Genomic DNA, 8,996 nt, shown 5'->3' with positions numbered 1-8,996 from the left:
AAAATATCTGTCCTAAATCCTGGTGGTTTCTAGTAAAGGTGGTAGTATGGGAAACAGAAGTCAGATGACCAGATGTATGTGATGTCATTCTGTAATCCATCACTGAAATTATGTTTTAATACTAGATGAGCTAGAAGTCTCAGGGCACTCTGTTTTTGAAACCTGACATAGAAGAATCCTTTACTTACTTCATCTTGCCTAGTAAGTGACCAGACAATAGTAATTCTTTAGATCAGTCAGGAAAATATAATGAGATTAGTTAAGTACTGTTTTTCTAAATCTGTGGGAATTTATTCAGCTGTGTTATTTTAATAGTTCCTGTTATTAAAACTCTGGTGTTTATTGTAAATAGATATTCTATATTTCATGCTCTTTTATTATTTATTATTAAATATAGTTAAACCTTTCATTGTGGCTGCTCCTTTAGAGAATATCTTAACCTTTGAGAGTACTCATATATATTTGCTGACTCTGTGGAGATTTCTGAAAGCCTTACTGCATTAGTCAAACACTATAATTTGTATTAGTATTAATTTCATTCAGTATAATTGGGTACCTTTGTAAGAGCCTTAGAGTAGCTGGCTTTGGAGTGTCTGGTGGCAGTGTACCTACCTTATAGTCTGGGCAGACATAGGCATAGCTAGTAAATCTGTACCAGCCGTTCCCAGGTGTATGTGCTCTTGTATGTGTGTGTGTGTGTGTGTGTGTGTGTGTGTGTGTGTGTGTGTGTGTGTGTGTGTGTGTGTGTGCTTGTGTGTGTTTGAGTGTGTGTGTGTGCGCGCGTGAGTGCATGCGTGCATGTGTGTGTGTGTGTGTGTGTGTGTGTGTGTGTGTGTGTGTGTGTGTGTGTGTGTGTGTGTGTGTGTGAAAATCAAATCTGAATGAGTGTGTGTGTGTCTGTGTGTCAGCTACTTGGAGCAGGGACACAAAGTACTGGTTTCACAGAGAGGTTGCTGGAGGACTAGGCTTGGACACTTGGCTGAGGACTCAACTCTACAGCTGTGCAAGTAGGGAAACTTATTGGGTGCCTGGAAAGAGTGTGTGAGAGAGAGACCAACCCCCAGACTGAGTGTGTTCCCTGTGTGCTCTTAAGGAAAATTGTCATTAATGCAGTGAGCCGTATCTGGAAATATTAGGAGTATTTATTTTTGTTGCAAGGAAACATCCCTCTCCAGTGTCAGTAGTGAGGATTTGGGCTCCTTGATTACTGACCCAGAGGGGGGACGTCATATATTGGTGGCAGTGGTGGGATATTAATAGAACTTCTGTAGCTTGTAGGGAGTTGTCACTGAAGATGGGTGTACTTTCCAGCAGCCACAAGGTAAGCATATAGAGTAATCCAAAATCAAAACAGCAGCAGTTCCACACAACAGAGCTGAAATAAAATTATTTTATTAACAACGGTAAGCACTTTCATGGACTATGATCCGCTTCATCAGACTAAATAGCAAAACTAGTTTAACACCTGTTTAAATAGTTAATTCAAAAACATGTGACCAATATAGCAATTCATGTCTAGTGCCTTAAAGATACTACAAAATTAAAACTTAAATAAGAATCAATTGCATCTCTCTAAGTAATAAAATATCAAGAAATTTAAAAAATACATATATATATATATATATATATATATATATATATATATAATACATATAATACAATATAAAAATAAATATATACAAATATATCAATTAATAAGACAATATACAATAAATAAAAATGTATAAAGAAATATATAAATATATTATCATGAGTTAATCTGTTATAGTTAAATCTACTAACAACTATTCACATGAACTAATACAAATTATTTAATGTTTAAGTGGTCTGGCTCTAAGGAAAGGTTTTAAAGAAACCTTGGTATTTAGACCTGGTGTCTTGTCTGCCCTTATACACAGAATCCATTTTTGTTCTGCTGCTTCAGTTCGATTTCTTATATTCCCACCCCTCTTACTAATTTTTACCACTTCTAGTGCCATAAATTTAAATTTATGTGACAAACCTTTCTCTGCTACGTGTGTGGCTAAAGCACTACTTTCTTTCTTATTCCTAATGTCACGTATATGTTCCAAAATCCTATCCTTAAATGTAAGATTGGTTTTCCCAACATAATAACAGTAACATTCAGTACAGTAAGAAAAATAAACCACATTTTTTGTCTGACAATCAGCATAGAAAGAAAAATTTAACCTAAAGCCTAAATGTGGATGTAGAAAATGTGTCCCTACATATATGTAGGTGCAAGCCATACATCACCTGCAGGTATAAGTACCTACTCTATCTGATTGCATATTATCCAAAAAATTATAGGACTTATAACATAAATGACTCTTCAAAGTCTTGTTGTTCCTGAAAGTGAAGTGCGGAAAACGATCAATTACACACTCCAATTCCTGTACGGTGGATAATATCCCCCAGTTTTGCTTTCTAATATCACAAACTAAATGAACATCACTAGCATAAGTTAGTGCCATTTTTAGCTTATTGTCAATAGTGGAAGAGCTTGTGCATACATTAGATGTTTGTGTAACTGTGTGGTTATTAGAACAGTAAGGTTACATCTAGCCTCCCTCTCTTTCCAGGCTTCCTTTATCACTTGATCAATTCTATGTACCTTATAGCTTCTATCTATAAATTCTTGTTTCAATGTCTGTAGGGCTATAACTAAAGAGGTTTCATCATTATGTAGCCGCATAATGCGGTAAATCTGACCCTTCAGTATGTTGTCTTTAATGTGCCTTGGATGCATGCTACTGTGGTGTAGGATATTATTTTTCCTTACATGTTTTCTAAAAAGACTGGTAGAGACAGTCTTAGTGGGTGACACTTTTATCTTCACGTCCAAGAAATCTATTTCTTTTTCAGAATACTAGGAAGTGAATTTCAGAAAACTATTGATACCATTCAAGTAACTTAAAAATTCATTACGTTTTTCCTCAGTGTCTCGCTACACAAGAAAAATATCATCCACAAAACATTTGTACCAGTGGATGGATCCACAGTAGTCATTGTTGTTAAGCACAAAATTCTCTTACCACTGAACCAAAAAAAGGTTGGCGTAGCTGTTGGCACAGGCTGTGCCCATTGCTACGCCAACTTTCTGAATGTAACAATCTTCCCCGAATAAAAAAAACATTATTCTCCAATATGATTTCAAGAAGGGTACCCAAAAGTCTGATCTTATTCCCCTCCACATTTTTGCTTCTCAGTAGATCTCTAATACTCTCAATCCCCCAATCATTGGGGATGATGGTGAACAAAGAAACAAAGACTCTATATCAAGAGTCACCAAAAAGCAAGGTCCTGATACAGATTCTAAATATCTATTCAGATCACTTAAAAAATCTTTAGTGTCCTTTAATATTGTAACACAGTCTCGCAAATATATGTGAAGATTTTTCTCAACAAAGATGGAAACCGGTTCTGTGGCCCAACCCCTGCTAGAAACTATGGGCCGCATGGGTGGATTCAGCAGGTGTTTGTGTACTTTAGGTAACCCATATAAAAGTGGCACTACAGGTAATTCGACATTATAATAATCAAATAGGGACTCAGATATCATACCAGTCTGCAAAAGGTCAAAAACAAAGCACTGCACTCTTTCTATCACTCCTTTCAAACCTAAAGGTGTTAAATAGGCATAAGTCTCCAGGTTACTGAGTAATAGTCGCTTGTTACTCAAATAAAGCATTTTATCTAAGACCACAATCCCTCACCTTTATCAGCTGGCCTTATTTCAATGCTATTCAAACTTTTCAATTCCTGCAATGCTGATTTTTCATTATAAGACATATTGAAATGAGTGTACGTCATGTTATTCTCAAACTTGTCCCTCAGTTGTGTTTCACAAACATTTATGAACAAGTCAATCACAGGGTTAGAAGGTGGTACATACACACTGGGTTGTCTAAAAATACATTGTTCATTTGAAACCCCCTTAAACAAAGTTTTAAGAGTCAAGTTTCTATCAAACAAATGTAAGTCTTGCAAAACATTAACTAAGTCAGTCTTCTGAGTGGGTACGAACGTTAACCCTCTATTCAATAAATTGATTTGGGTCTCAGACAGCGAATAGGAAGATGTATTCACTTTCAGGAACAACAAGACTTTGAAGAGTCATTTATGTTATAAGTCCTATAATTTTTTGGATAATATGCAATCAGATAGAGTAGGTACTTATACCTGCAGGCGATGTATGGCTTGCACCCACATATATGTAGGGACACATTTTGTACATCCACATTTAGGCTTTAGGTTAAATTTTTCTTTCTATGCTGATTGTCAGACAAAAAATGTGGTTTATTATTCTTACTGTACTGAATGTTACTGTTACTATGTTGGGAAAACCAATCTTCCATTTAAGGATAGGATTTTGGAACATGTACATTACATTAGGAATAAGAAAGAAAGTAGTGCTTTAGCCACACACGTAGCAGAGAAAGGTTTGTCACATAAATTTAAATTTATGGCACTAGAAGTAGTGAAAATTAGTAAGAGGGGTGGGAATATAAGAAATCGAACTGAAGCAGCAGAACAAAGATGGATTCTGTGTATAAGGGCAGACAAGACACCAGGTCTAAATACCAAGGTTTCTTTGAAACCTTTCCTTAGAGCCAGACCACTTAAACATTAAATAATTTGTATTAGTTCATGTGAATAGTTGTTAGTAGATTTAACTATAACAGATTAACTCATGATAATATATTTATATATTTCTTTATACATTTTTATTTATTGTATATTGTCTTATTAATTTATATATTTGTATAATTTTATTTATTTTTATATTATATTATATGTATTATATTATATGTATTTTATATATATATATATATATATATATATATATATATATATATATATATATATTGTATGTATTTTTTTACATTTCTTGATATTTTGTTACTTAGAGAGAGATGCAATTGATTCTTATTTAAGTTTTAATTTTGTAGTATCTTTAAGGCACTAGACATGAATTGCTAGATTGGTCACATGTTTTTGAATTAACTATTTAAACAGGTGTTAAACTAGTTTTGCTATTTGGTCTGACGAAGTGGATTGTAGTCCATGAAAGCGCCTACCATTGTTAATAAAAATTTTTTTTCAGCTCCATTGTGTGGAACTGCTGCTTTTTCGATTTTGATTATTCTATTTTGGTTCCTGTATCTATGTGGAAGCTTTTATTTTTGGTTATGTTTAAACATATAGAGTTCCTTTTTCAGAATAGTTTTATTTATTTATTTATTTATTTTTTGTTAGTTTAGTTTAGTCAGGGAAAACAGGCAAAGATGTCAACAGAAAATTATGGCAAGCTGACAAACAACCATTTGGCCAAGGTATGTGAAGTCGTAGGAGTAGTGCATGCCAACCTGACTAAAAAGCAAATGATTTCAGCCTTAGTCATAGCTCAGACCAGCAACCAGGAAGATCACCAGTCTGGTGATGTGAATTTGCAGCCCTCAGAAACAGGACAGTTCACCTTTTCCTCAGAGGAATTCTAAATATATCTAGAGTTAAAGAGACTTGAACTGGAGGTCAAAATTTGGAATCAGAATCAGCAGAGAGTCTGTGGGATTTGGAGGTCGAAGAAAATGAGGGACTGTAGTGTTTGGAGTCTGAAGAAAATGAGAAGCAGTTTAAAGATGAGAGGGAGATTCTCACTCTTTGACAGGAACATGGAGGTAATGGGGAAGGAAATAACTGAACCCCAGAAGCAATAAAGGTCAGTAAATTTCTTCCATAGTTTACAGATGATGAAAATTTTGATAGTTTTGTTCATATATTTGAAGAGTATGCAAACCGTATAATGTTGACCAAGGGCTCTGGTTAAAGTTCCTGACTTCCTTACTTCACGGTAAAGCTGTAACTGCTGTTTCTAAATGTCTGATATTGACTGTTTAAACTATGATAAAGTAAAACATTGTTTACTAGAATGTTTTAAGTTAACACCAGAAGCTTACAGAAAAAAGTTTTGTGAACATAGATGCAAGGCAGATGAAAGTGTATTTGATTATGTTGCTGAGTTAAGCACTTATTTTCATAGGTGGGTGAGTGGGTGTCAGGCCACCACTTTTGAAAGACTAGCAGACTGTTTGGTGAGAAAACAAGTCCTTAGCACTTTGTCTGAGGAAATCAGAATCTGGTAGGCAGACCGGGAGTGTAACTCTGCAGATGAGTTGAGAAAAAAAGGGCTCTCTACTTAGCAAGCAGGGCATCACTGCATAAGAAGTTAATACCCAGTGCTGTACATGGGTATAAGGGAACTCATGGTGGGCAGTCTAAACCACCCGAACAGAGACCACCAGTAACCAGGGAAGACACTAGTTCAGGTACCTGGCCAGGATCAAGGATTAGATTTTTTAAATGTAACCAGTGGGGTCAGGTATCATATAGATGTCTATGGATGCAAGGTGGGGTACAAAAGGTGGGGGAGCCAGCAAGTGGGAATAACAGTATGCCAGTGGTAAGTTGTCTGGAGACAACAGGGGTACAAATCTATCACCAGAGTTTAAAACCTATGTTAGTGGAAGGAAAACAGGTCACTGCCAAGAGAGACACAACCTCTGATATAACCATTGTGAAGCCTGCAGTGGTTAAAACGAGCAGTACTTGTTTGTGGTGTCCACTCCAGTCAGAGATTTAAGAGAGACCCATTCAAAATGCCTTTGGCCAGGGTTCACCTTGACTGCAAGGTGGAAAAGGAAGCAAGCAAGAAGGTGTGCTTGAGAGTATCCCTACAGATGTCTTGATAGGAAATGATTTTGATAATGCATTACCTTGTGTGCATGCAGTTACATGCAGCCAGGCTTGGAGATAGGCATGTGGTTCTGGTAGCCTGAGGGAGACCCAGACAGACCCCACACCTGAAGCCAAGACTGGTAAGGTGGCTGTGTCCGTAATGGTGCTACTCTGTAGAAGTGAGCCTGAAGGTGAGCCACAGCTGCTGGTAGGTGCTGATGTTTTCCTGGACAGAGTCACTGCAAGAGCAGAGGTGAGTGTTAGTACCCAGACTGACAGTGAGGCACTGCTGTAAAAGGATACCAGGCTTCCTGTGGAAGTGGAGCTGGGAAGAGTCACAAAGATAGAGTTGAGACAGGTTCAGCTCTTGGACCCAACAATATGAAGCTTGAGGGAGGTAGCTAGGGAGGCACTTGGTTCTCAAGGAAAAGGGGAGTCTGTATACTGGAATAAAGGGTTACTGTATAGGGAGTGGACCCCTGAGGGTAGGCTAGAGGGTGAGATAATACAGCAATTGGTAGTGCCCAGATCATGCCACCTGGCATGTCTAGCCATAGCCCATGACATTCTTTTTGTAGGTCATATGGGCATAAAGCATACCAAGTGACATATTATGCAGAACTTTTATTGTCTTGGGATTGCAAGGGATGTAACAGGGTACTGCAGGACCTGTAAGCAGTGCCGAAAAGTAGGCAAGGCAGGAGACAAGGTCAAGGCTCCTTTGATGCCTTTGCTGTAATTGAGGAGCTGTTATAGAGGGTAGCTATGGATATTTTAGAGCCTCTAAATACCCCAATTTCCACAGGGAAGAAATATATCCTAGTGGCAGTAGATTATGCTACTAAATACCCTGCAGTGATGACTGTGTCCTCCATCGATGCAGAGAAAGTGACATATGTTTTGTTAGAGATTTTCAGTAGGGTCAGTTTCCTGAGAGAAATACTGACTGACAGAGGTGCTAATTTCATGTCAGACCTGCTCGCTTGTCTGTGGGAGTGTGATAGGGTGAAGCACCTAAAGACCACCCTACCACCCCCACACCAATGACCTTGTGGATAGGTTAAACTCTGCACCAAAGACCATGCTAAAGGCATTTGTTGACCAGTTTATGAGACAGTTTGACAAATATTTGCCCCATCTGTTGTTTGCATACAGAGAGTTACCACAGGAATACACAGGTTTTTCACTTTGCATTGCTGTATGGGCATAGAGTGAGGTGGCCTTTAGATTTGATTTGTGATGAGTGGGGGGGTGAGGGTTAATCCTACAAGGAGTCTGTTGTGGCATTTATCCTAAACCTCAGGGCAAGACTTAGGGAGCTCATGGGCTCAGTCCAGCAAAACTTGGCAGGAGCCCAACAGCAGAAAAAAGTCTGGTGTGACAGGAATGCTCGAGCTCAAGAATATGCAGTGGGAGAGCAGGTTATGGTTCTCATTTCTGCAGGCAGCTTTGAGGGACCTTTTGAAGTGGTAAGGAAGGTCACTGATGTTAATTACATGGTAGAACTGCTAGGCAGGAGAGAGGGGAACAAATTGTACCATGTTAACATGATGAAGCCTTGCTATCATAGGAAAGCTCTGGTGCTGAGTATTTACAGTGGATGGCAAGAGGAGTCTGAGGGGGATCTAGTGACTGATCTCCTCAGTGAGGGTTAGACTGACACTTCAGTGGAAGAGGTAGCAATGTCTCAGCAGCTATCCCCTACCCAAGTTCAAGAAATTTGAGTAGTGTTACAGGAGTTTGGTGGCATGTTTACTGGGAAACCTGGGTGTACCCACCTGGTGCAGCACCTTGTGGATACAGAACCCCAGAGGCCTATCAAGCAGGCACCTTACAAGGTGTCTGAGTGAGTCAGACAGACTGTGAGGTAGGAGATACAGGAAATGTTTGAACTGGGGGTAATCCCGGAGTGCAGCAGTCCCTGGGCCTCCTCAGTGGTGCTGGTACCAAAGAAGAATGGCAGCACCAAATTCTGTGTGGACTACAGAAAACTAAATAGTCGCACAGAATCAGATATTTACCCCATGCCTAAGATAGATAAAGCCTTAGAGAAGTTGAGTGGGGCTAAGTATCTGACCACTATTGATCTAACCAAGGACTACTGGCAGGTGCCCTTCACTCCCACAACTAGAGAGAGGTCAGTCTTTGAGACTCCTTTCGGAATATATGAGTTCACAAAGATGCCCTTTGGGATTAAAAACACCTCAGTGACCTTACATAAGCTCGTAGATCATATCCTAGCAGGAACAGGAGTTTAT

Source organism: Protopterus annectens, chromosome 2.part1 (genome assembly GCF_019279795.1).
Source record: "Protopterus annectens isolate FY-2018-M chromosome 2.part1, PAN1.0, whole genome shotgun sequence".
Taxonomy (NCBI): Eukaryota; Metazoa; Chordata; order Ceratodontiformes; family Protopteridae; genus Protopterus; species Protopterus annectens.
The sequence above is the reverse complement of the archived record's forward strand: the minus strand, read 5'-3'. Positions refer to the sequence as shown.